The 26,616-nt window shown below is 45.7% G+C and overlaps 4 long non-coding RNA genes across 4 annotated transcripts in view; 1 reads left to right on the top strand and 3 right to left on the bottom strand.

Moving 5' to 3' along the window:
- Positions 1-286: 286 nt before the first annotated feature.
- LOC118695816 (uncharacterized) lies at positions 287-5,392 on the bottom strand. Its single transcript, XR_004981592.2, has 3 exons — positions 4,910-5,392; positions 1,554-4,587; positions 287-400 (listed from the first exon to the last, which is right to left on the bottom strand). It is a non-coding gene; the product is annotated as an uncharacterized LOC118695816 (long non-coding RNA).
- A 1,334-nt stretch (positions 5,393-6,726) lies between these two features.
- On the bottom strand, positions 6,727-13,104 carry LOC118695814 (uncharacterized). Its single transcript, XR_004981590.2, has 3 exons — positions 12,832-13,104; positions 9,660-9,859; positions 6,727-7,158 (listed from the first exon to the last, which is right to left on the bottom strand). It is a non-coding gene; the product is annotated as an uncharacterized LOC118695814 (long non-coding RNA).
- Positions 13,105-13,171: 67 nt separating this feature from the next.
- On the bottom strand, positions 13,172-18,176 carry LOC129046596 (uncharacterized). The gene is made up of 3 exons (XR_004981589.2): positions 17,411-18,176; positions 16,038-16,770; positions 13,172-13,805 (listed from the first exon to the last, which is right to left on the bottom strand). It is a non-coding gene; the product is annotated as an uncharacterized LOC129046596 (long non-coding RNA).
- The window catches only part of LOC118695815 (uncharacterized), a 34,411-nt gene continuing 25,533 nt past the window's right edge, over positions 17,739-26,616 (top strand). Inside the window, exon 1 of the long non-coding RNA XR_004981591.2 lies at positions 17,739-18,106. This is a non-coding gene — a long non-coding RNA (uncharacterized LOC118695815). The remainder of the gene's footprint in view (positions 18,107-26,616) is intronic.

Raw genomic sequence — 26,616 nt, 5'->3', positions numbered from 1 at the left:
CATCCTGGTACCCCCACCTTGTTAAAGGCTGAGTCAAGCAAAAACCAGGCACAGATCTAAGAAAAACCAAATTTCCCCAGCTCCAGCACCCAGGGAATGGCTGTGCCTGCTCCCAGGGATGGAGCCCAGCACAAATCCTGGATCCTGGTACCCCCACCAAAGGCAGAGCAGGATTTGCACCCACCAAATATTCCAACTCTTCGTGCAGTGCTGGCCCACACCCAGAGCATCCCTCCCCTGGCCCCTCTCCCTCTCCAGGTCCCGCCGTGTTTTACTGGACAAGGCATGCGAGTTAAATTCACATTTTATTTGAACAATGTTTCATCTTGTTCCTCTGTGTCTCTGCTGGCGATGAGGCAGCGAGAAGCTGATGAAATTTATTCCTGCTCTTGCTGCCACGCTGTATAAATAAAGGGGAAGGAATAAAATACTTCTCCAACAGGAAGTGTGAAGGCTTTAATGCTTTGTTTAAATATGCAGTTGAGAGACTTTATTTATCACGCAGCATCTGTATGTGCCTACAGCTGAAATTTGCTCCCTAAAATTAAAATATCTCATTTTGCATGCATTTTTTAACCTGCATCGCACACCACCAAACCTGGTGGATTTACCCTTAAATCTATGCTGGGCAGGAATCCCCCCCCACTAAAAAGATGCCCAGAAATATCATGGCCACTGAATTCGTGTATCTCAGGTACTGTGAACTCTGGCTGGCTGCATTTCCCAAGAATAATTGGTGTATACACACACCCTGGGAGATTTATATTCCCCTGCATCTTGGGCTATATACAATATGATTTAAATGGCACAGGCACTGCAGAAAGTGGACAGTAAAGCGTACGGTATTTGAAAATAAACATAAAGCAAAATGGTTTGACATCCTATTTCACTTAAAATGTAAATGGTGAACATTCGGGGCGTGATTTACAACCTTTTTAAAAGCACAAATGTTTTTTCTTTTTGGCCCCCTCACTCAGATGCCACAAATCAGGAGAATTCTTTGCAGCATCAAGAAATCCCCCGTGGTGGGTTGGCTCCTTTTTGTTGCTATCCTAAGGAATAGACATGGATCCCCCAGATCAGCTTTCCTGCCTCTCCTTTTGTTTTTTCCCTCTGGTGTCCTGACTTGAAATGTGGCTTTATTGTGAATTTTAGGCTGCAGGCTCTCAGAGGGAGAGGAAGGGGGTGCAATGTGTGAGGAGCCTGTTGCTCATTTTTGCAGCCTTTTGCCCAAAGTTAACACCTAAAGGTGAAGTGAAGGTTTCCATGCCTTCAGTCCTGGCTGTGTCACTGCTCCCATCACAAGGGCAGTGTGGGAATCCCTAAATTCCCTCATTCCTGCTGCTCCTGGAGTCACTGGCCCAGGACAGCATCCAGCTATGCTCACTTTCCTTTTAGGTGTCCCTCCTAAGCTGTTTTTTACTGTATTCCAAAACATCATCACCCTGTGCTGGCACCATCCCCGCACCACCTTCCACCCCTGCCTCCTCCTCACCCAGCACAGAAAAGGTGCAGAGAGAAAAGCACAAACCAGAAAAGCACAGGGGAGGTACCTGAGATGTTTCCTTCAGGACTGAGCCACTTTTATGCCCAGATCACAGAATCCTGAGCTGGAGGTGATGTCTTGAGAGTCTGCCTGGAACGGAGGCGGGGCAGAGTTAAAGAATAAAGTGGGGGTTTATTAAAAGAGTTTTAAATGACACACCTTGGGCTGAATGAGAGCACAGCCAAGGCTACACCCAAGATGGACTCAGAGTCACGAGTTTTCACATTTTTATAAGTTTTGGTCCATTTCCACATTGGATTCATTGTCCAATTCCAGCTCCAGGTGATGAAGTCCCATCCTCCCAGTTTGCTCTCTGTTGTTCAATTTTCTGTTGTTTTTTGCTCAGTTCTCTGTTGTTTGCACTTTTTGGGCTGGAGCTGCAGCGGTGTCCTTGGTTCTGGGGCTGGACAAGGATTGTTCTGTGGGGCTGAGCTGTGGGGAGAACTTGGTGACACTTTGTATGGAGTTCAGAGTCACACACCAATGCAGTGCAGAGGCTGGGAAATACGAAAGCTCAACCTTAAGGCATCAGAAGGGTCCAGCTCTTAAGGGAATGATCCACATCAGTTGGGTGAGAACTGATTGGAACTCAAGCTCCAAAGCATCAACAGGGTCTTGTGCCCCAGAGGCATCACCTACTGAGCCCCACAAGGCACAAATCTGTGAAACCAGATCTCCAGGAGATCCCCCTGAACAGAGAAGGATGGAAAGGGAGGAAAGGGAGGAAAGGGTGGAAAGAGAGGAAAGGAAAGAAAGGAAGGAAATGAAGGAAATGAAGGAAATTAAGGAAAGAAAGGAAAGAAAGGAAGGAAAGGAAAGGGAAGAAAGGAAAGGGAAGCAAAGGAAGGAAAGGAAGGAAAGGAATGAAAGGGAAGAAAGGAAAGGGAAGCAAAGGAAAGAAAGGAAGGAAAGGGAGGAAAAGAATGAAAGGGAAGAAAGGAAAAGGAAGCAAAGGAAGGAAAGGGAGGAAAGTGTCCCACAGGAAAGGAAGGAAGGGAAGGAAGGAAATCTCTTCTTCTGCATGGAGATGAGGAGGAGACGGCTCCACCAACGTGGTCCTTGTTCAGCCCCATGGCACCAGCACAGTCCAGCCTCAAACCAGAGCTACGCCTCAGGGGTGGCCCAAAACCACTTCCCAGCACCTCCTGTCCCTTTGCCAAGGCTCTGGGATGCAGGATGTGCTCTGAGCATCTGTCCTGGCTCTGCAGCACCTGAGCACACCCTGGAGCCTCCGCCCTCCTCCCCGCGCTCCCTCCGCACCATCCAGCCCTTCAATCTTTAATAACCTTCCTCTCCCTCACTGGGAGCACACGAGGGTGAGCACATCTCCCCAGATCAAACCGAATCCTTAATTGGAGCAGCTGTTAATAAGGGTTAAATCTGCAGGCTGCGGTGGCCGCGCCGCCATCGCTGCTCTCGCCGTCAGCGGAGCGGGGAGCCTGAAGGGTGTCTGTCCATTTTGAAAAGCCATAATGAATCATTTTTCCCTTAGCAAATCTGGCAAACTTCAATCCTGGTTCCTGCAGCCTCCTTTTCACATGTCCAAGCCCTCTGTGACACATCAAATTTAATGAGACTGCACAGACCTCAAATAAGGCACTGTAGCACTGCTGGGATACTTTATTAAGGAGGATCAGACAGAATGTGTTTGCTGTTTAAGAGCCTTTAAAGGCAAATTACACTTCTTTTTTGGGGGGATGAGAGGCTCCCATTTTTGTTCAGTCCCTGGTCCTCCTCAAACACATCCTGCAGGCCAATTCAAACACAGAGTTAAGGTTTCTGCAAACAGGGGAAAGCAGCAAAATTGGCAGCGAGGGCTGAGAGACCAAGCAAGGCTGGATTGAAGGTTGTGGGGTAGGACACAGACAAAGGAACGTGTGATTTCACATAATAATAATAATAATAATAATAATAATAATAATAATAATAATAATAATAATAATAATCTGCCTCTGACAAGCTGTGTAAGGGAACGCCCCACCCTGCTAGCAGGTGCTGCCCTGCTAGGTCCAGGGAAAGGCCAAATTAACCCTCTCTGGCTGGTGGAGAGGTGGGAAAAACTTTCTAGAAAGATCATGAAATGCTAGAATGGTTTGGGTTGGAAGGGACCTTAAAGCCCACCCAGTCTCAGCCCTCGAAATGATGATGTGAGATATGCACTGAGCCATCCTCGGGGAAAAACTGGGGCAGCCCATGAAGAATGGGGGAAATAAAACATGATTTTTATTTTAATGTCTATATAAATAAAAATAAGCAGGGAGCCGGGCAGAGTTCAGTCTCAGGCTCCAGATTTTGGGGCAAGGGATGCTCTTTGGTTTTGCTGGTGGATGCTGTACGAGGTGCGAGATGAAACCCTGGGTGACTTCAGGAGTTTTTTCCAGCCATAACCAGCCCAGGTTGTGTCCTTGCAGACGTTTTTTGCTTGGAAAAGCCCATTTTGTGCAAGGACTCAGCGCTGTAACTTTGGTTGGAGACTGCAGCAGTCTCGTGGCTTAGCAACCTCCTGCTTAATTCAGAGCATCTCTTCTGAGATCATCGTGTTCAGCTCCTCTGTGTCCACCTCTGGCCACGTCCAGCTCAAAAGAGAGCTGTAATTTATTTCAGCAAGTGCCAGGCTGCTGGACAAGGCAGCAGAAAGCCAAAATGTCTCTCTCAGCATATGGAGCCCAACCTAATTGGGGTTTATAGGGAAATATAAAAGCTGGACCGGCTTCCAGAGAGCTCTCAAGGATGCCTAAAGAAGAAAGTCTGTGTCTCAGAAGATTTTTTTATGTGACTAGAGGAAAAATGATAACAGTTTTACCTTGTTGGAGTAAAGGCCCAGCCTTCCAAAAAGCACAGTGAGAAATGAAATAATTTACACCCCACAAATGCTCTGGTTGCAGGATAAACCTAGAAATGTTTCCTGTGTCAGGACAACTGAGGCACGACCTGTGGAAGGTTAAATTTGACTTTTCTTCTCCATTTTTTGCTGTCTGAGGAGGTTTGGGGCTCAGCACTCAGTGGCCATTTGGATCCAGGTCACATTTTCTGTGAGCCACCTGCATTTGGAGTGAAAGGAAGAGTGTGGTTAATGGATCACTTTAATGACATCAGTTCTGATCCATCTCTAATTAAGGGCTCTGCCAGGAATACAGTCAAGCAATTCTAATGGCCCAGAGGAAAAATTGTGAAGTCAGGTAATGAAATTTGCTTATTAGACAAAATGGGAAGAAGGAGTGCAGGGGCACAGAAATCAATAGGGAGAGCAGGGCAGCAGCATTTCCACAGCCCTGCTCATGGAGAGAGCCCAGCTAATGAAGCTCAGAGCTCACAAGTGGGACAACAAAACCCTGCCCTGCTCCCAGCCCTGAGGATGCTCACCTGGAAAAGATCCAGCTCGTGTGAGCTCCCAAAGAGTTGGTTCCGCACCGCGGCTTCCTCAGCTGGAGGATTTCACCACCGCTGGGTTTTTGTGTCCCCCAGGGCTTTCAGAGGCAGCTCCAGGCCTCCTCCCAGAGGTGCCGGTGGTGGGACATGCCCAGGATGGTCACACAACCCTCCAGGATGGAGAAAAGCAGGGTCACACCTGCAGCCTGGAAACTGCTTGGATAAATGCCGTAATGGCCCCCATTAGATCCCAATAAACGTTATGACATAAATACCCCTGGAAAATGATTCACCGATGGCCCTTTCATCCCAGGACCTTTTCAGTCTGTTCCCAGCTCCAGTGGAAGGTGTTCCTGGGACGCCTTTCAATCCCAGGAACTTTTCAATCAATCTGTTCCCAGCTCCAGTGGAAGGTGTCCCTGCCCATGGCAGGGGTTGGAATGAGAGGATCTTTGGGGTCCTTCCCAACACAAACCATTCTGGGATTCTGGGATTAGCACAGAGAAGATTGCAGGTAAAAAAACAAAAAAAAAAAAAAAAAACAAACAAAAAACCAAACAAACAAAAAAAAAAACAGAGAGAAGAGTGGATGCTGCCAAAAAATCAAAACCTATTTATTCTACAGAGTGCTGGGGAGGGAAATATTTATAGGTAGGATGGTTCCAGCTCCAAACCCTTCACTTGCAGGCTGGTAGGAGAGGAACAGAGCCTTGTGGGTTTTTGGTTTTTTTTTTTTGGGTTTTTTTTTTTGGTTGGTTTTTTGAGGGGTTTTAAATATTTTTTTTTTTAAGGGGAAAAAGTGAACTGAAGTTTATGAGCTTGAGCTGTGGAGCAGAGCCTTTTGTGTCTCGCTTGCCCACATAATTGCACTCCCCCCTCCTCTCAGCCGGTGGCAAAGGAATGTAGGTGGAATGTCTTTGCACGGAGAGCAGCTCACACAGGGACTGCACAATGAGGGGAAGAAACAGGAGCCAATCTAAGTAAAGGATCAGGCAAGGAAAATAATATTGGGCTGTCTGCTACCACGTCTAACCCCGTGAAATGCCTCCATGAATCCCCTGCTTCCTTCTGCCTTAAAATGTCCTCCTCCTTTCTCAGAGGTTCAGGGCACATATCTTGTTTCAGTCTCCTTTTTAACACTTTGCTTTTCCCCCCCTCTCCTTTCATCCTGCTGCCGCAGATATATTTACTGGCAACGGAAAAAATCAATAAAGGAGAAGGAAATGACTTGGCAGCGTTCCCAAGTGTTAAAATAATTCTCATCTCATCGAGGCCCTTTGTTTTTAAACAACATTGCCAGCTCGGGAGCTTGGCCTCGATTTCCAGAAGCAACTGGTGATTTTTGGGGAGGTTCTGGGTGGTTTTTTGGGGGGTGTCCTTAAAGGGACAAGTTTGGCACAGCCACGTGGGAAACACAGAGGCTTTTCCACCTCGCTCCTGAATTGATCTGTCCCTCGGGGGATCCCACCCCACGAGTTTAAATTTGGGGGCATATTTAAAGTGAAACAGCCCTAAGAAAAGCTGGACATCCCATAAACTATCCCAGCTGCCTTTCAGCGGGGAAAACTGGGAATGATATTAGCAACCAGCGGCCCGAACCAGGTGCATTCCAGCCTGTCAGTCCCTCCCGTGAGTTATTGCCGCTTAAATACAGACTTTCTGTCCCAGCAGTGAAATATTCTGGCACGTGCTGCGCAAGAACACGGAGAGCTGACCTTCACACTGAGCTGCTCCTTGTAAGCTGGAATCTCTCCTGCATTTCTGGGGTTTTTTTCCCCTCCCCCCCGCCCCCCCACATTTTTGAGGTGGATTTTGGAAAATCAGAAGGAGGAGGGCTCAAAAGGTTGAGAAGGCTCAAAGATCCTCTCAGTTCCCACACAAAATATTTCTTGCCCAGCTCCAACTAAGATCCAAAGAAACTCCATTTCTATTTTGACTTTTTTTTTTTTAAAAAAAAAAAGTATTCGTGCTATACAGAAATGGAAAAGTTATTTCCAAATGGGTAATTGGAGCATTTAATTTGGAAGAGGATGGAAAGCACACCTCCACCTCAGGAATGCTCCATCTTGAGTTGAAAGAGTCAATAAATTGGTGGGCTTTTCCAAAACAATGGTTTTTCACAGGGAGGCAACAGCTTCAATGAAAAGTGTTCCTTTATCAATATTTTGGTGGCTTCATATTTAGAAATTAGGTGTTCTCTGCTTCCACTTCATTGCAGGAGAACGTGATCCCATTTTGCACACCTGGAAAACATCAGAATTTCCCTTTTTTGCCCCTTTTAGACCCAGACATTCCCTTTCAGACCTAGAAATCCCCTTTTAGGCCTAGAAATCCCCTTCTGGTCTTAGAGATCCCTTTTCAGACCCAATTGAACCCCTTTTAAAACTAGAATTCCCTTTTAGACCCGGAGATCCCCTTTCAGACCTAGCTGAACCCCTTTTAAGCCTTGAATTCCCTTTTAGACCCAGAGATCCCCTTTTAGACCCAGAGATCCCCTTTCAGACCTAGCTGAACCCCTTTTAAACCCAGAATGCCCTTTTTAGACCCAGAGATCTCCTTTTAGACCTAGCTGAACCCTTTTTAAACCTCGAATTCCCTTTTAGACCCAAAGTTCCCCTTTCAGACCTATCTGAACCCCTTTTACACCCAGAATTCCCTTTTTACACCCAGAGATCCCCCTTTAACCACTTGCACACCAATCCCATCCCCTCCAAGAGCGTTTTTTTTACCAACACCAACAATCAGGAGATTATTTTAATGGAAAAAAGCCTCTCCCAAAGCCCAGGTGTGCCCATGCCCAGAGCCCTGAGCAGGCTCCAGCTGAGAGCAGCCGCTCCCCTCCACCATCCCAGCTTTTACTCCTGATGGGAACGTGAGCAAACCGTGCAATGAGGGAATTCTCTGCTCCCCAAATGTCCATAAACCCCAGAAACGTGCACCTTGGAGGTCCTCTCTGTGTCAGCCCGAGAGAAATGAATTTTTTGGGGTGGGAAACATCTGCCCTTCTCTGGGGTGGATAATGGGGCCCATTGTGCGTGCACGGGCACGGAGAGGGGGAATCAATAAACCAGGAAAGCCTCAGTTGTTGGATCAAATGCCAGCCATATCTAATGGCTCCAGGACGCCTCTGGAGCCCACCAGGTCCTGCTTGTTTGATGTCTTCACTTCCTGGCAATCCCAAAAGGGACAAAAGCCAAGATATTGACTTTCCTGACCAGAAATGGGGTGTGGGAACATGGGGAAAAGCTCAGCTTGGCCAAGCTCAGCGTGTCCGTGGGGTAAAGGAGAGTCCAGGACGTCCCTGTGGGAGCTCCAGAGGGGTGGGATCCCAAATTCCCACCCCAAAAGCACCACCAGCACCCCATGAGGGGATGGTGTTTCTGTGCTGCATCACAGCAACCCTCAGACGGAAGCGAAACCCAAATTCTCCACTGTGGAAAGCACATCCATCATCCTACAGCAAAGGCAAAGCAGGGATATTCCCAACTCCTTGAAAAGCAGCCTCAGAGCAGGGATTGGACTGGAAGGACTTTGGGAATCCTGGCATTGTCCCACCCAGTGCCCAGGTCAGCCTTTCTTCCATGCACGCTGGCACCAGGGCAAGGAGCTGCATTTCAAACCAGCAGAGGGGTTCAGAGCACAAAAATGCTTTGGGATTAGGGGGGGAGAAAGGAAAAAAAAAATCATACAAAACGAAATGATTTTTCATTTAGCATTTGGAAATTTTTCATTTGATAATTTTGCATTTTTCATTGGAAATTGGACTTGGCCGCCGTGCAAGGACATCCTACAGCAAGGGCAAAACAGGGATATTCCCAACTCCTTGAAAAGCAGCCTCAGAGCAGGGATTGGACTGGAAGGACTTTGGGAATCCTGGCATTGTCCCACCCAGTGCCCAGGTCAGCCTTTCTTCCATGCACGGTGGCACCAGGGCAAGGAGCTGCATTTCAAACCAGCAGAGGGGTTCAGAAAATGATGATGGGATTAGGAGGAAAAAAAAAGGAAAAAAATCATACAAAATGAAATGGTTTTTCATTTAATATTTGGAAATTTTTCATTTAATGATTTTTCATCTAGTCATTTTTAATTTTTCATTGGAAATTGGACTTGGCCGCCGCGCCGCATTTGGAGAAAACCTCTTTGAATGCAGCCCATTGTGCAGGGAAATTCTCCCTGCAATCTGAGTTTCCAGGCAGCTCCCCGTGCTCCTCAAATCCCCTGGAAAACCGAGGAAAGAGCAGCGTTCCTGGCAGGTCTGGCTGTGCTATGTGAATTTTTTGGGACAAGTCTCTGCAAGAGCTGCGAGAGCTGCAGAGACAAAACCCCTGGCAGAGGGTGGCACAGGCAGTCCCCGCCCAGCTCCTCTCAAATCGTGTATGGGAAGGCAGAATCAGCTGTCTGGAGGTAGATTTGGGTTTCCATTGGGGTTTTTTTGCTGCTTTTTTTTTTGGTGTTTCCCTCCTTTCTCTTCGTTTCCTCGTCCCAGTAGCAAAAGGGGAAATTGAGGGGACAGACACAGCCCAGGCTGCACTGAAGGGGAAGCAATAAAACTTTCCTATATGCAAGAACAAACTCTGCCACTCCTGAATATCCCCAAACTGCCAGAAATAAAGACATTGGAAAAGACTGGGGGTTTTTTGTTTGTACTTTTTTTTTTTTCCGCACCCATGGTAAAATGGAGTTTTCCTCCTCACAGATTTAGGATCAAGTGAAAATAGGAGTGAAAATAACAAAACTTCTGTACCTTCTGCTCCTGAGTCTGAGATTCTCCTTTAACATTATCCAGCAAACTTCATGGGATCATTCAGCTTGGGAAAAAACCCTTAAAATCATCCAATCCAATCACCAGCCAGCCTCTAAAATAATAAAAACATTTCAAATATTCTTCTTCTTCTTCTCTTCTTTCTCATTTTCCTTGGGTTTATGCCATTTGTTGCGAAGCACCTGCACATCAAGGGTGAAAAGGGAGATTTTATTCCGTGCCTGCAGTTTGTAGGACAGAAAAAGGAGATTTTATTCTGTGCCTGTTGTTTGTAGCACAGATTTAAGGAAAAAGGGAGATTTTATTCTCTGCCTGCAGTTTGTAGCACAGATTTAGGGAAAAGGGAGATTTTATTCTGTGCCTGAATTTTGTAGCACAGATTTGGGAAAAAAATGAGATTTTATTCTGTGCCTGAAGTTTGTAGGAATGATTTAGGGAAAAGGGAGATTTTATTCTCTGCCTGCAGTTTGTAGCACAGATTTGGGGGTTTGGGGACTCTGCCATGCAACGTGGGCACCGTAGGGTGACAAATCCCATGGGAGAGTGTCCCTGCAGGTGTTTAGGAGGACACGGCCCTGGGGCTCTGATTCCATGGAATCACAGAATATCCTGAGTGAGAAGGGACCCACAAGGGTCCTCCAGAACATCTCCTGACCCTTCCCCATCCCCAAAATCCCAGCCTGTGCCCCAGAGCATTGTCCTGGAGCCTTGGTGCCCATTCCCAGGGGAGCTGCTCAGAGCCTGGCACCCTCTGGGGGGAGAATCTTGTCCTAAAATCCAACAAAACCCCTCCTGACACAGCTCCAGCCGTTCCCCCAGGTCCTGTCCCTGGTCACAGAGCAGATTTGTGTCCTTGCCCTTCTGGGGCTTCACATCCCAATCCTCCAGAAGGGAAACGCAGTGAGGTGAAAAGGAAGAGCAAGGATGAGGCATTCCTAAAGGGAAGGGGGCAGGAGGGTGTGGGACTGGGAAAAACCCCAAGTGAATTATTTGGGGGTGTAAAACCTCCCCAAAGCACCCTCCCAACGCCAGGCTGTGCTCTCCACGCTGTCAGGCTGCAGCAATGAGCTGGGAGCCCTTTGGGAAGGGGCAGTTCCTGTGTGAAAATCCAGCGGCGAGGGGCTGGGAGGCACAGCTGGACACAGCTGCACACAGCTGGGGCTGGCACTGGAGCTGCACGGGGCTGCAGGCAGCTCTGGCATGTGCACAGGGGGCCCTGCGAGGGGAAGTGCAGCTCGCTCCTGGCTGAGCTGGGCCGCATCCACCTCTGCCACAGCTCCTCGCTTCAGCCTCCTTCTTCCCCTGCCTTGCTCTACTTTTTTTTTTTTTTTTTTTATGGATTTCATGGAAAAAAATTCCTCCCTTTTGACCCCTCGCTGCTGGCAAGTTTCCAAATGCTTCGAGCATCTGATGGGACTCTCAGTATCACCACAGCCTGGGGGGGATAAATCCTACATCTCCCAGAAATTCAGAGGGGAGAAGCTGCTGCTCCCCAAAACTTTCCATGATCCCAAACCAGTCCCAAAAGGGGGAGAAGCTGCTGCTCCCCAAACCTTTCCATGATCCCAAACCAGTCCCAAAAGGGGGAGAAGCTGCTGCTCCCCAAAACTTTCCATGCTGCCAAACCAGTCCCAAAAGGGGGAGAAGCTGCTGCTCCCCAAACCTTTCCATGATCCCAAACCAGTCCCAAAAGGGGGAGAAGCTGCTGCTCCCCAAAACTTTCCATGATCCCAAACCAGTCCCAAAAGGGGGAGAAGCTGCTGCTCCCCAAACCTTTCCATGATCCCAAACCAGTCCCAAAAGGGGGAGAAGCTGTTGCTCCCCAAACCTTTCCATGATCCCAAACCAGTCCCAAAAGGGGGAGAAGCTGCAGCTCCCCAAACCTTTCCATGATCCCAAACCACTCCCAAAAGGGGGAGAAGCTGCAGCTCCCCAAACCTTTCCATGATCCCAAACCAGTCCCAAAAGGGGGAGAAGCTGCTGCTCCCCAAACCTTTCCATGATCCCAAATGTTTCCCTGCTCTCAAACCAGTCCCAAAGGGGGAAAATGCTGCTGCTCCCCAAACCTTGCTCCCTAAACCTTTCCATGCTCTCAAACCTTTCCATGCTCCCCAACCTTTCCATGCTTCCAAACCAGTTCCAAAAGGGGGAGAAGCTGCTGCTCCCCCACCTTTCCATGATCCCAAACATTTCCCTGCTCTCAAACCAGCTCCAAAAGGGGGAAAATGCTGCTGCTCCCCAAACCTTTCCATGCTCTGAAACTTTTCCATGCTTCCAAACCAGCCCCAGAAAGTGCAGAATGCTGCTGCTGCTTTCCCAACCTTTCCATGATCCCAAACCTTTCCATGATCCCAAAACTTTCCCTGCTCTCAAGCCAGTCCCAAAAGGGGGAAAATCTTCTCCCCAAACCTTGCTCCCCAAACTTGTCCATGCTCCCCAACCTTTCCATGCTTCCAAACCAGTTCCAAAACGAGGAGAAGCTGCTGCTTCCCTGCTCCTAAACCTTTCCCTGCTCCCAAACCTCTCCCTGCTCCCAAACCTTTCCCTGCTCCCAAACCAGTTCCAAAACGAGGAGAAGCTGCTGCTTCCCTGCTCCCAAACCTTTCCATGCTCCCAAACTTTTCCCTTCTCCCAAATATCCAAATCTCAAAGCATCCAAACCTTTCCCTGCTCCCAAACCTTTCCCTGCTCCCAAACTTTTCCCTGCTCCCAAACCAGTTCCAAAAGGGGGAGAAGCTGCTGCTCTCCCAACCTTTCAATGCTCCCCAACCTTTCCTTGCTCCCAAACCAGTCCCAAAATGCTGCATCTGTTCTGTCTCCCTGATCTTTGTGATGCATGTGGACACACAGATATTTGGAACTGAGAGTGCTTGGAAGGGTTTTTGTATTTACACAAGAGGCAAGGCCCCAGCAGAGCAGGGAAATGAGGGCGAAGGCAGATTAGGATCTGGCCCACCACGTGGAGCAGGAATATTTGTGCAAAATATTCATTTGTTGTCCCCAAGAAAGGAGCAAACCCTCAGGAAGTGGCGTCTTGTGGGCATTTATTTATTTAGGAAGCACAGAGAGATGCCCGTTGGTCGTTGGCACAGGTGACAAACCCCAGATAAAACAGCTTTCCTTCACTATGAGCAACTACCCATCACCAGCATACCTGATGCCCAAGAGGTCTTTAACAAGCACCCAACAAATCTTAATTTGCTCCAAAACGGCTCTTCTGGCCAAGAAAGCCTCATTCAGCCACTTGCGAGGGAGTAATGAAGGCTGAGCTAGAACAGAGGCTGGACAGAATTAAAGAATAAAGCAGGGATTTATTAAAAGAATATTCTCAATGGATCCACCTTGGGCAGCACAAGAGCCCAGCCAGGGCTGCACCCAAGGTGAACCAAAATGAACCCAAAATGGTCCCAAAATGAACCCAAGATGAACCAAAATGGTCCCAAAATGAGCCCAAGATGAACCAAAATGGTCCCAAAATGCACAAGCGCTCCCGGGGTCTCTCCCTTGGATCAGTTCTGCTCCATTTGCATCTTGCAGTTCATTGTCCCATTCCAGCTCCAGCCCATGCAGTCCCATCCTTGTTTTTCTCTCTCCAGCCCACGGTGTTTGTGCTCCTGGGCTGAGATTTGGATCATTTGTCCTTGGTGCCCAGCTGGAGCAGGAATTGTTTTGTCTCCCTGCTCTGTGCCCAGAGCTCAGCATCCCCTGATGTGAACCCAGACCCACACACTAAAGCAGCACAGAACCTGAAAAATAGAAAAGCCAAACCTGAGGCATCACAGTGAATGGTAAAAACCAAAATAAATGTATTTGAGTGCTGGCTTCTGGCCAGATCTCAGAGTCAGTGAAAGGGAAGCAGTGAGGGCTGGCTGAAGTGGCTGTTTGAACTCTGCCCACTTACAAGGTGCTGCTTCCGTGGAGATGCTGGTGGGGAAAACGAGGAGGAGGAGGAGGAGGAAGAGCAGCAGATCCAGCCTGGCTCCCTGCTGAAGGCAGCCCCAGAAGCTCAGAGGTAAAGGGAAGGAACTCACCAGGCTGACATTTGAAGGGTTAATGGGATTTAAGCTTTGATCTCCCAAGAAAACACGCTGAAAACATAGCCCAAGGCGTGCTCACCATTTTGTTTGCCTGTAAAACAATGCAATTTGATTTTTGTTGGCTTGTTGTTTTTAAGTGGAACCTCATGGGTGTTCTGTTGAATTCAGCCCACAAAAGCAATTTGTGTCATTTTAATGCAGCTCCTGTGCTAGAAATGTTTGTTTTTAAATGCAAGTTTTATTGTTTTCATTGTTGGCACATTAAAAGCTCGATCAATAAGAAAAGCAATTCGTGATGCTGCCCTTCAAAATTCCAGCCTTATCTACCCCATAAATTGGGGCAAATTTGAAAGTGAGGAATAACACAAGCTCATTCTTTTGGGATATGAAAAGAATAATTCAGATCTCCTCTGCTTTGACCTGTCCCTATCCATCATCTGTCTCAATATTTCCAGGAGAGCCAGGCTGAGGTGCAGCTCTGGGACAGGGGATGGAGCAGAGCATTCTTTGATTTGTCACTGTGGTAGTTACATTTTAGTGCAAGCATCACTTTTAAAATGGAAGAGAAGCCTTATTTCTGCAGGAAACATCCAAATCTTGACCAGATACGAAGAGTTTGGGCACAGATTTTAAAAAAAAATTCTCCCCAAAATGGTGACAAAACCCAAACCCTGGCCTCAGGTCTGTCTCCCGATCTGCTGCTGGGATTCCATTTAGCCTTGTGCAATTCCTTCCACCTCTCAGGGCCTCCTTTTCCCACCTTTACCCAGGGGACAGCACTACAATGGGTTTCTTGCTCTTTGATATTTGAAATACGCTCAGAGATTCCTCAGATGGAGGCGGGAGGAAGAAATCATTATTGTTATATTTTTATAGCCCTGCAGGCTCCTGGAGGTATTTTAAAGTCTCCAAAGTCTTGGGCAAGAAGAAGCAAAGAACAATCAGAGAAAATTTGCAGGAGCAGGACATGGGTGATCCTTGTGGATCGCTCCCAGCTCAGGATATTTTGTGATTTTCTGACTGATCACTGGATCAGTGGAGCTGCCACTTCCATTTCCTCTCAAACATCCCCTTCTGATCTCATTTTTTCCTTAAGGAGGTTGGCATTACAAGCAGGAGCAGGGGTAGTGTCAGGTATGACTCTGCACGCCTTCACACCTCGTGAAACCCCATCCAGAATGGCCAAATTAATGAGGAAAACTGCCTACTGCAGCAATTTCTGAAATAGCTGTAAATGTTTTATTGCCCAAGCATATGCAACAGCAACTTTACAAACATGCTCCAGCGAGTGGGGTGGAGAAAGGACACCACAGGACCTTTTGGGGAGGCAGACAGCCACGGCCAGGCTCGATTCCTAAATAAATTGGCATTAATCAGCTGATGACTGCACGGCTTCCTGCAGCAAACCACGCTCAGCAAAGACATCCCTGCCCTATCTCCTCGGTTTCCTGATAATGCCACCAGACTGGCGTTTTTCAAAACAATAAATGAGCTGAAAATGTGCCACAGGGGCTGCCTGGTGCCTCAAAATCCAGCTGGCTTTGGGTTGGCACCCCAATAAAGTCTTCGGGGAAATGGGCCCTTGCTTGGAGCTCCCACCAGCAGTGGGATTATTTCATTTGGGTCAAAGATGGCTCTGCTTGAGAAATAAAAGAGAAGTGACTGCCTGGTAAATCGGGGGGGTCTGGACCACACTTGCTTGGAGCTCCCACCAGCAGTGGGATGATTTCATTTGGGTCAAAGATTTTTCTTCTTGAGAAGTGACTGCCTCGTAAATTTGGGGGGTCTGGACCAGCCCAGACCCCCCAATAATCCCAAATAACCCAAATCCCAAAGCATCCAAACCTTTCCATGCTTCCAAACCTTTCCCTGCTCCCAAGCCAGTCCCAGAAGGGGGAGAATGCTGCTGCTTCCCAAACCTTTCCATGCTCCCAAAACAGTTCCAAAAGGAGGAAAAGCTGCTGCTCTCCCAACCTTTCCATGCTCCCAAACCTTTCCATGCTCCCAAACCTTTCCCTGCAAATAAGATTTGAACCCAAGGGGTGCGGAGCACCAGGAATTCCTGCTTTAACCCAGCCCAGGGTGCTCAGAAATTTGGCATCTTGCAAGCTCAGCTCAGAGCTGCAGAACTTATTCCTTAGACCAGCAAGTAGCTGGGGATAACTCATCTATATGCTGCAAGTGGCTCCCAGAAAACATTTGTTAAATAATTTAGGAACAAAACCCAGCGATAATAAAAAAAAAACCAAAAAAAAACCCAAGAAGTTTGCTCCCAGATGATGTGCAAATACAAAACAGCAATAAGTCTATCAAATGAACTCACCTAGTGCTACTCTCATATTCCCCACCATCCTCCCAATCCTGATTCTCCTCTGATTCAGCAGCTTTCCTCCTTTTGGCATTTCTGGCTGGCAGGGCTGGATGTACTTGGTTAGAATTCAACACCACGAGGGGGTTTAGTAACTGAAAGCTGCCTTTTTTCTTTTTTCTTTTTTCTTTTTTTTCCCTTTTCTTCCCTTTTTTCCCTCCTCTCTTCAGCAGCTCACAGGAGATAAACAAAAGTTTCGAAGGGTGCCCTGCACCATTAAGTTCTGTCAAGTTTAAACTGCTTCAGTCCTCCTCGGGTTCCACCAGTAAAAGTCAAAAGCTCCTTTTACGTTCTCCAATTAAATTAAAAGAGGAAAAATGAAACTGCTGTTTGAAATCTCTGGGTCAGCTGAAAAAATCTGAGAGCAGGGCCCTTGGCAGGGTGCTGTAACATCCAGTGGGAGCCTGTCCCAGGTGCTGAGCAAAAGCCTGAGACAGGTCTGGGCTCTCATTAAAACCTTTGAATGAAGTGAAGCAAGAAGAAGAGAATGAGAGGAAGAAAAGGAGCACCAAGCTGGAATTCACTTGCTGGCCCTCCTCCAAGGCAAGGCTTGCTCCGTGTGTTACTTCTGAGATCAATGTCACACAGGGGCCTTCAGCCAGACCCTGCTCTGCATGGAGGGACAGCCACGGCCATGGTCCCTTCTGGAACCATCCAGCATCATCCTGAAACCCAGTTCTCAGAATCACTGCAAAGAGGGGAGAGAAATATTAACAGCCAGGAGACAGATGGTGCCATAATAAAATCCTCTCTCTCTCTCTCTCTCTCCCTTCTTACTTTTTTCCATTGCTTTTGCTTTTCAGGACAGCTCCCCCCAAAGCAGATCGTGCTTGCACTCCACATGTTCATTTTGAGCCTGCTAGATGATCCAAAGGAAGGGCTGAGAACCTTTCAGAGCTGATGGCACCAATCTGATGACCTGACGAAGCTCAAATCAAGAACCAGCTACTAGGAAATAAAGACAAACCATGGCTGCTCTCCAAAAGAACTCATAAATCTGAGCATCTCCTGCTTGCTCTCCTGTAACAGCTCTAATATTTCTTCTGCTTTCACCTTGTGAAGGCTGTTCATTATTGCTTTCACCTCTCAGCCTCTCTCAGGATGTCAGCTCCATCTGCCACCACCTACCTGGGGTGAATCTCAGCAAGCCCAGCTCAGGTGCTCACTTCTCCCTCCTCCTGAATTCTCATACTTGACACGACCCTTCACAATACACAGAGTAGTTTTCTTTTTTTTTTTTTTCAATCAACATGCTGCAGTCTCCTCACCTCTTGGCTTTTCTTTCCCATCCCCAATCACTCTCTGCTCGCCCTTCATTCCGTTCTTACCTCGGAATTACTGACAGTGATACAGGGGGTGATGATGATGCCTCATTTTGCTTAGTAATGGCTTTGCTGAACATCTCAGCCTCCACTTCAGCTGGCACATTAGCAACCAGAGAACAAACTCTGATTGTTTTGACACTTTAGCACTTGCCAAGCCTGAGCACAGGTAGGGCTGAAGCTGCAGCACTCAGCTCTGCTTGGAGGAGCAGAGAATTCCAGCCTTTGTTGACTCGTGCTTGGCTTCTCCCGTACAAATGTTTTCTGAACTCCTTTCATCTTTCCCTCGCTGCTGCTGAGCATGTCATTTTCCATTCCCTGTTATTCAACAGCCTTTATATTCACACGCAGCCCAATTTTCTGCCAATATCATCTTTTCATTTATGTCAACTGGATTACATGTTGCTCCTACCTGCCTCCGAGTTACCGCTCATTTTCTGTGTCAGGTGAAGTTATCTCACAGCACACAGAGCGGGTTTTATTCCACAATTGCATTCCTTTATGCCTTCAAATTGCTTGCCACAGAGCAGGCTGTAATTCTCCTCTGGTGTAAAGCTCATCAAGACAAAACAGAAAGATGGGAGCTGGCACTGAGGGTTCTGGTCAGCTGTTCCTGCAGCACGAGCCTTTCTCCAGGAATTACGGGAGCAGACAGCCCTGAGGAGGATTCTAACACTTGTGGGATGAATAACCTGTCAGTAGGTGAGGCTTTCTCTCTTGTCACATTAATTAGCAGTCATCTCCTTCCTTTAAACATAATCCCTCCAAGACTCCCAGCCTTATTTATTTATTTTTCCCCCCCCCTGCAGTTGGGTGTTCTCCCTCCAGGCTCGGGGCTGGCGTCAGTAGATGGCACTGTGACATTCACTCTTCCAGCTTCCTTTTTGTTCAGCCCACGAACAGAGCTTTGAGTTTCTACTAAATTTTTGTCTGTGTGTGTGTGTGTGTGTGTGTATTATAATTAGTTTTTGTTTATGCAAGGTTCTGGAGTCCTTCGGGAGCAAACTGTGGAAGCAGGGAGATAATTTGCTTTTCTGCTCTCTGATTGAGGTCAGTTCTTGAGCCAGAAGCAGCCTCTGGGTACCAGTCACTGAGGTGATGCTGAGGTTCCTACAGGAAGGGATTATCCTGCAGATTATTCCACCCTTCTCCCTCCAAGGCTGGCACACCAGACTGACCAGGGCAATTGAAGGGGGCGTGCAGGGGCAGTGCCCTCAATCCCCTGTGCCCAGCTCCTTCTGCCTCCTGGCAGCAGATCCGTGGTGCTGTCCTTGGGAGAGGACTCTGTGCTCCAAAGAATGGCACAGACAAATAGAAACCCATCCTCCGGTTGAATTCCTAATGTTGGGAACCCACACGACAAAATCTGAAATTCAAAATCTGATTATTTGCAGAGATGTAGGCTGGGGTTAGCCCAACACATCCAAAACCTGTGGAATGTCAAGACAAAAAGGGCTCAAAAAAGAATAAAATTCAGTGCCAAAATATGAAATGAAAAGCCTCCCAATTGGCTTAGTCTACCCCATCAGTGTCAGATGCCTCAAGTTATTTGCTTTCCTTTTGGAGGGAGAAAATAACAAACATTGTTATGTTTTATCCGTGCTTAAGATTCTTGATCTGATGATACCTGGAAACCTCAGTGCAGGCACAAAGCCCTGTTGAGCTAAGTGCTTTTCAAATAGAAGATAATAAATGGATTTAGATGAAGATGTTATCAACTGATTTCACAAAAACCCTTCTCTTTTTTCTTTTTTTTTTTTTAAAGAGCTGAATATTTACCAAGTTTTTTACTAAAGCGCCTGTAAAATTTTATTTTGTGTTTTCCCCTCTGTTTTGAGCAGCAGGTTCACCCCTCCCTTTTAAATTCTGGTAATGATTTAGCAATGAGCAACATTTCATAGATGCAAAATGACAGCAGCAAATGAGGGAAAGGAGAATGATAAAAAAATTTACCCCCAAAAAAAGAGAAGTGTTAGCATAAACATCTCTTGTAAATATAAACATGTGCCCATGGATTCAGTCACACACATGCACAGAGTGCATCTCAGTGTACAAAATGTCCTTTTGACCTCCTAGGATGAAGTGTCCTTAGCAAGAATTACAATTATCATCAAAGGTTGATTAGCAAGTGTCAGATTGACAAGGAGTCATCAGCAAATATAAATATAGGTCCTGGAAGGAATAGAAAGCCTTTGTGGGAGCTGATAGTGTCTTCCAGCACTGAAACTTGATGTTCTACTTCTCCGTGACTTTATTTTTACTCCAAGGATGTCAGAGAGAGGAGAACAGCTCAATGGGATTTAATGTCTCCTGTAAAACGTATTCCTCAGAGTGTGACTGACCAGTTGTAACACCCCTGAGACAAGGACAACTCAGGAAAAAAGTTGTGAGTTACTTCAGGGAGGATTTTTGACATCAGAGACCCCCGAAATGTGGCAGGGGAATTATTTTCCTTTTAATATGCTTACAGCTAAAGGATTGGCTTCCATTCAACTAATAGAAGTGTTAGTGCTTCGAGCCTGCATGCCTGGCATTCCTGCAGTAATACAATTCTGCATTAAAATCTATTCCAGTTGCTTGATTTATGAAAATGGTTCAAATGTGCTGCACTCGTACCCAGCTCATTGGATCAAAAGGGAGGAAAAAAAGCAAAAAAGAAGAGAATTCATTTTTAAACAGAAAGAAAAAGCAAGAGAGAGAGAGAGAGAGGACACACTGTTGTGCCTATCTCAGAAGTGGAGCTTTAGTCCTTATAAAAGTTGCCTGTATCCAAAATGTGACAATTTTATTTCAGAAGGTGACGACGTTTTAAGAATTTGTTGCAACTTGTGGACAAAGCCGCGGTTGATTCTCTCTCCAGCATTCCCTGGATTTTGTAATATGTCAATACATCATGTTAATGCAAGTTTTTAAAAAAGGGGAAGAGAAAGCAAAAGCTCCCTTCCTTTTTAAGTATGAGTAATCTATCCAAATCCTACTGAGACACACAAAGGAACGCCGGCAATTTTCCCTTTCATAAAATGCGGACTTTCTTTAAATACTTCCTCCCTACATTTTCAAAGCGGGGCTGTATGAAATGAAGGGGAAATGACACCCTTCCCCATTGAAAAGGAGATTATGTAAAACTGCCTGGAGAAGCCAGCCGTGTTAATGCAAATACAAGTATGATCTTATTCATAAGTTGCCATTGTGCTGGCAGAACATGCCTGGGCTCCGTGTGTCCACCTCCAGCTCTGGGTGAAGAGGAAAACCCTTTTCTTTCAGGAGCTGCACTGCCCCTGGTTTGCAAATAAATATGAAACCCCAAAGATCACTTTAAAGAAGTGGAGGGCTCGGTTTGCCATTGTGCTGAGCACTCGATGCCACTTGAAGTTAATGAGAGCAGTCAGCAGCCCTGACAATGAGGCACGGAGAGGATTTTGTGTGCCCAAAGGTGCTGGGGGCACTCAGGGCTCCTTCCCTGCTCCTGTGCTGGCAGCCAAAGCACTGAGTGGGGTTTGGAAAAGTCAAACCCCACTGGTTGCACTGGGCACAGCACTGAGTGGGGATAGCCTGGCTCTAGGAAGGGTTTGGAAAAGTCAAACCCCACAGGTTGCACTGGGCACAGCACTGAGTGGGGTTTGGAAAAGTCAAACCCCACTGGTTGCATTGGGCACAGCACTGAGTGGGGATAGCAGGGCTCTAGGAAGGGTTTGGAAAAGTCAAACCCCACAGGTTGCACTGGGCACAGCACTGAGTGGGGTTTGGAAAAGTCAAACCCCACAGGTTGCATTGGGCACAGCACTGAGTGGGGATAGCAGGGCTCTAGGAAGGGTTTGGAAAAGTCAAACCCACAGATTGGATGGGACAAAGCACTGAGCAGGGACAGCCTGGCTCCAGGAAGGGTTTGGAAAAGTCAAACTCACTGATTGCACTGGACAAAGCACTGAGTGGGGTTTGGAAAAGTCAAACCCACAGATTGGATTGGGCACAGCACTGAGTGGGAATAGCCTGGTTCTGGGAAGGGTTTAAAAAAGTCAAACCCCACTGATTGCATTGGGCACAGCACTGAGTGGGGCAACTCAGCCCTAGGAAGGGTTTGGCAAAGTCAAACCCACAGATTTAATTGTACAAAGCACTGAGTAGGGACAGCCTGGCCCTAGGAAGGGTTTGGCAAAGTCAAACCCCACCGATTGCATTGGGCACAGCCCCTCTTTCTGCAGCTGGAAAGCGCCGGTGATTCCCAGCCTCTCCCAACACCCTCAGCTGCAGGACGCCCTGCATCGGTGCCTTATTAAAAAGATTCAAATCACGGACTCATTAATGTTGGACAAGACCTCTGAGATCACCAAGCCCAGCCTTAATTCATATTCCAGGCCAGGAATGTGGAATGAAAGAAGAAATGCACCCCAGACCGAATCTGAGACCAAGTGATGGCTCAGGGGAAAACAAAGAAGGGAAAGTTGGCATTGCAAAGCTCTGAAGTCCAATCAAAGCCCTTGGTTGAAAAATTCAAAGATATAGGTACATGAGTTTGGCCTTTTGAAAGGAAAGAACATTGCATGGAATAAAGGAGGTGGGGAGCCCTCAGCCACCAAAAAGGACAATAAATAGAACATGGTTGGAGGAGCTGCACTACTGCAAACAGGCCCAGAACGTGACCCCTGCCTTGCCCAAAGTGCCCCTTAAGGCATTTTATCCCTCTGTGTGAACAAGAAAAGCCAATCCTGGGGCGTTTTTAAATTTACTTTACATGGGAGCTGAGCCTCCTTCTCCTGTCCCCCACTTTTTACTCTTCTCTGCTTTCCATGGAAACTTTCTGTGGCGTGAGGAAGCCCAAGGCCTTGGCTGTGTGTATTTAACTCTGGGCTGCTAAACGAGGCCTAATTAATCTTCATTATGAGTGGCTTTTGAAATGGATGCCTCCACTGAGTGCCCTTCCTGTGCAGCTCCAGTCCAGAGGAGTTTCTGGCTCAGCCTGGAGGACCCTGGGGTCTTATCATAGGAAAGGCTGTTCAGTATTTGATGGGGAAATGATTAAAAAAACTCTTCCTACCCCTGTTCCACTTGTATATGGCACCAGTCAAACTGTATTTATTTGTTTGCTAGCTGAAGGTAGAAAATGACCAGGCTTACCCAAAAAATCACATTTTTTAAATTGTCAGTACTTCTTCAAAGCAGAAAAGCTTGACTCCCCCAAAAACTGCAGCAGAGATAATTCATTTATTTTAAAATAAGAGTAATACCAGGTCATTTGATAGAAAAAAAAATCTACCTGTTTTAGTTCCTGGGGGGTTAAAGTTCTGGTTAGTTTAGTTAGTTTTGGTTTAAGTTTTGGTTATTTAGGGTCTTTTTTAAGTAATATCTAAAAAAAAAAATATAACAGGAACTTACTATTTGCATCAAAGCAATCTGAGTTAGTTTTAAGAAAACATTTAAACTACAAGGTTTTCTAAGCTACAAGAAACCAAAAATTAATGTATTTTAGCAGTGGCAGTGCAAAGACCTTCAGATCTTGCTTGGTTCAGCAGCCAGGGGCCAAACCCAGCCCTGTGGCTGAAGGTCTGGCCTTTTGGAAATGTGTGAAACACCACAAACCCCAACATGGTGGAAATTCTGATTTCCAGGCTTTTAATTACTTTGCTTTTTAGCTCCATTTCCATTGGAGAGAGGCACATTAGATCATTGCCCAAAATCTTTATCTGAGGGGTCACATTTCCGAGTGTTTCTCCACTACAAGGACTCAAACATGACATGCATCAACACCCAAAAGAAAGAGTTGATGTGGGGAGAAGCCAACTAAATTTAGGGATTTGCTCTTTTTTATTTACTATTTTGACAGAATCAGGGGTGGGGGAGAAAGAAAGTTAACTTCCTCTCCTCCTCCTCCCAAGCCAGTTTCATTCTTTAATCTCTCCAAAGAATTATTAAATCTTTTAAAAGATCAAACACTGGGATCCTTCACAAAGGTTGTCACAATGAATTCATTTGCAGAGCTTTCATCCCTCCTTCCCCACTGTGCTGAAATAATGTTGACTATTTTTCCCTGTCTCCCTGGCTTGCTGCAAAGATCCAGTGGCAGAGGTTGTTGCAAGGACTCAACCTCCCACTCTTTTTTCCCCACCTGGCTCTGAAATATCCTCAGGAATTAAAAATGCAGGTGGTGGGACCTGGCTGTGGCTGTGCTGTCCAAAAATGAGCTCAGAAAAGAAGATTTTCAAAAAGAGATTGATGACGGTGCAGAGCAGGGAAAGGGAAGAGCAAAGGGATCCCCAAAAAGGGAGGGGGATCCCCAAAAAGGAAGCAGAAACCCCAAAACCAAAGGGTAATCCCCAAAAACAGAGGGTAATCCCCAAAAAGGGAGCATGGTCCCCAAAAACAGAGGTTAATCTCCAAAAAGGGAGAGGGATCCCCAAAACGAAAGGGTAATCCAAAAAACTGAGGGTAATCCCCAAAACCAGAGGGTAATCCCCAAAAACTGAGGGTCATCCCCCAAAAACTGAGGGCAATCCCCAAAATTTCCATTTTTTTAGAAGTGCTGCTCTTGGTTTAAGAGAGCAGATTTGATTTTATTGCTTGGTAGCCCAATTAGAACCAATCAGTGCCGTGCAGAACATCAAATTTCTTTGGCTTAATTAGAGATATCTCAATTAACAAACACACAAAACACAACCAAAGACCACAGATTTCTAGAAGGAACTACAAAAATCCAATGACAAAAATCCACAGTTTTCTAGTTATAACTACAAAAATCCAAGAAAAAAATCCAAGAAAAAAATCCAAGAAAAAAATCCACAGATTTCTAGAAATAACTAATAAAAAATCCAAGAAAAGAAAATGGAGATTTCTAGAATTACTACAAAAATCCAAGAAAACATCCAGAGATTTCTAGCAATATCTACAAAATTCCGAGAAAAGGAACAACCTTGTTGTCTAATAACCACACCAACAAATCATTCACTGCTGGCTTGATTGTTGTTAAATTGCTACTTTAACAATGCTTATTATTAATTTCATGGAGTTATTTCATGGAAATCTTGATTTCTTGTGTCTCTGCCCCCAGAAAACATTGATTTTATCACGACCACAGAGGCTTTTCCTCCCCAGAGGTGAATTTGCTCAGGAACTGCACCTCTATGAGGAGATTAAAACTCATTTTTTCCCTAAATCTTTCAGCTGATAGCGAAGAATGGAATTGTGAGAGGCAACAGCTCCCACAAAATCCTGGAGTCACAGAAGCACTGCTCGGGAATCCATCTCCTTCAGCTGCTAAGTCGATTTTTCAGGCAAAATTTAGAGTACAACAGCTCCTAAAATTATCCTAAGATAACTTTTTACTGATTTTCTAAGGGACCCAGAGCAGGAGGATCAGAAAAGCCAACAAGGAGATTTTCCAGCTCGTTGTCTTTGGCCGAACCGTGCGAACCGAGCTTTCTCCCAGCTCCTTTCCTGCCCTGCCTCCAGCTCTCTGCTTTTCCTGTCCCAGAGTTGGATGGGGCTGGGTTTTGGCTGCTTTTCCCTGGATTTTTGCAGCTCCCAGCAGCTGTGGGCAACTGTTTCCTGCCCACCATCTGCCCAGGCTGGATCCTGCTCCCTCTCACGCTGTGCCTGAGCAAAGGCCTCGCTCCAAGCTGGGGAAATCGGCATTCGCAGCCCAGGGACCTTTGGAGGACAAACAGCTCCTGCTTCTGTCCACGCAGGTCAAATCTCAATGCCAACAGCCAGAAGTTCCTGGATTATTTTATCTTTTACAGCCCTCCCTCACCTGGCCATGAATAAAGAAGTTTTTGAGGTGTGTTGTGCTCATAGGGAGCTCAAATCTTGTTGTTTGTCATCCACAATCCCCCTGCTTCCCTGGCGTTCCCATCTGCATTCAAAAAAATATATATCCAATTATCCAAGATATCCAAAATAACCTTTTTTTGCTAAATTTTGCCTTGAAAAAAAAAATCACCAAGGGCAAGAGCTGAATTACAGCATTGGGATATATAAGAATTTGTAATATATGAATCCATTATATTAATGAATATATATTCAATATAAGACATTATTTTATTATATAAGAATTCATTATAAGAAATTATATTATTGAATAGTGAATATATATTCAATATTAAATATATACTGAATAGAAGACATTATATTATTAAATAATATAAGAATTCATTATAGGGCATTACATCATTGAATATTGTACATCTATAGATTCAATATTGAATATATATATTGCATATAAGACATTTTAATATTATGTAATATAAGAATGCATTATAAGACATAATATTGAATATATATATTCAATAATGACTATATATATTCAATATAAGATATTATATCTTTGAATATTGAATATATCTATTCAATATTGAATATATATTGAATAGAAGACATTATATTATTATATAAGAATTCATTAGAAGACTTTATATTCCTGAATATTGAAATATATATATATTGTATTCTGAAGGAGAGACCTGATCTAAAGCAGGAAGAAATGAACCAATGAAAGATGACAACAATAAAAATTGGAGAAAAGGGAAATGTTGGTGTTTTAAGGAAAATTAAGGTGAATAAAACCCCCATTTCTTTTTAAAGAGCAGTGAGAAGCTTTTCCCTCACCTGAAGCTGAGCATGGATCTCTCTCCCCACACCACCATCATCACTTTTCTGCCCAAAACATTTTAATTTTACACCTAACGCTAATTTTGGGAGCTGGAAGAGCTTTGAAAGCAGCAGAAGTTTAAGGAACTCTGAGTTCAGCCCCAAACTCATCCTCACGGAGCCCCCAGCCAGCAAAAGGAGCCTTGGGAATGATTTACCTCCCAGCTCAAGCATTCCCAGAATTTGGGACCCTGACATCAATCAGCTGCAGGCATCCAGCAAATTGGATGTGATGCTGCAGAACTGGAACTTCAGGTTGCAATTCCCATCCATTTAAGGGCTGGCTCCAATTTTGTTAAATTAATTTTAGCACTTTTTTTCTCTCCCCATTTTTATGGGTTTTTTTTTTTTTTTCCCTTCCCAATCCTGGTGCTGTAATGAGGCTGGGATGGAATATTTATGGATTATATAATATGTGCTGATATTTGAGGTTTCATACATTATCTGGCCAGGATTAAGGTTAATTAAGAGACTGCAAAAGAGGAAAGAAAGGAAAGAGACGAGACTTTAAATGCCTAAAAAAAAAAAAAAATCACATTTTCACTGCTCCATCCCACCCTCATTTCTGTTAA

The sequence above is a fragment of the Molothrus ater genome, chromosome 22 (assembly GCF_012460135.2).
Source record: "Molothrus ater isolate BHLD 08-10-18 breed brown headed cowbird chromosome 22, BPBGC_Mater_1.1, whole genome shotgun sequence".
Lineage (NCBI taxonomy): Eukaryota > Metazoa > Chordata > Aves > Passeriformes > Icteridae > Molothrus > Molothrus ater.
The sequence above is the reverse complement of the archived record's forward strand: the minus strand, read 5'-3'. Positions and strand labels throughout refer to the sequence as shown.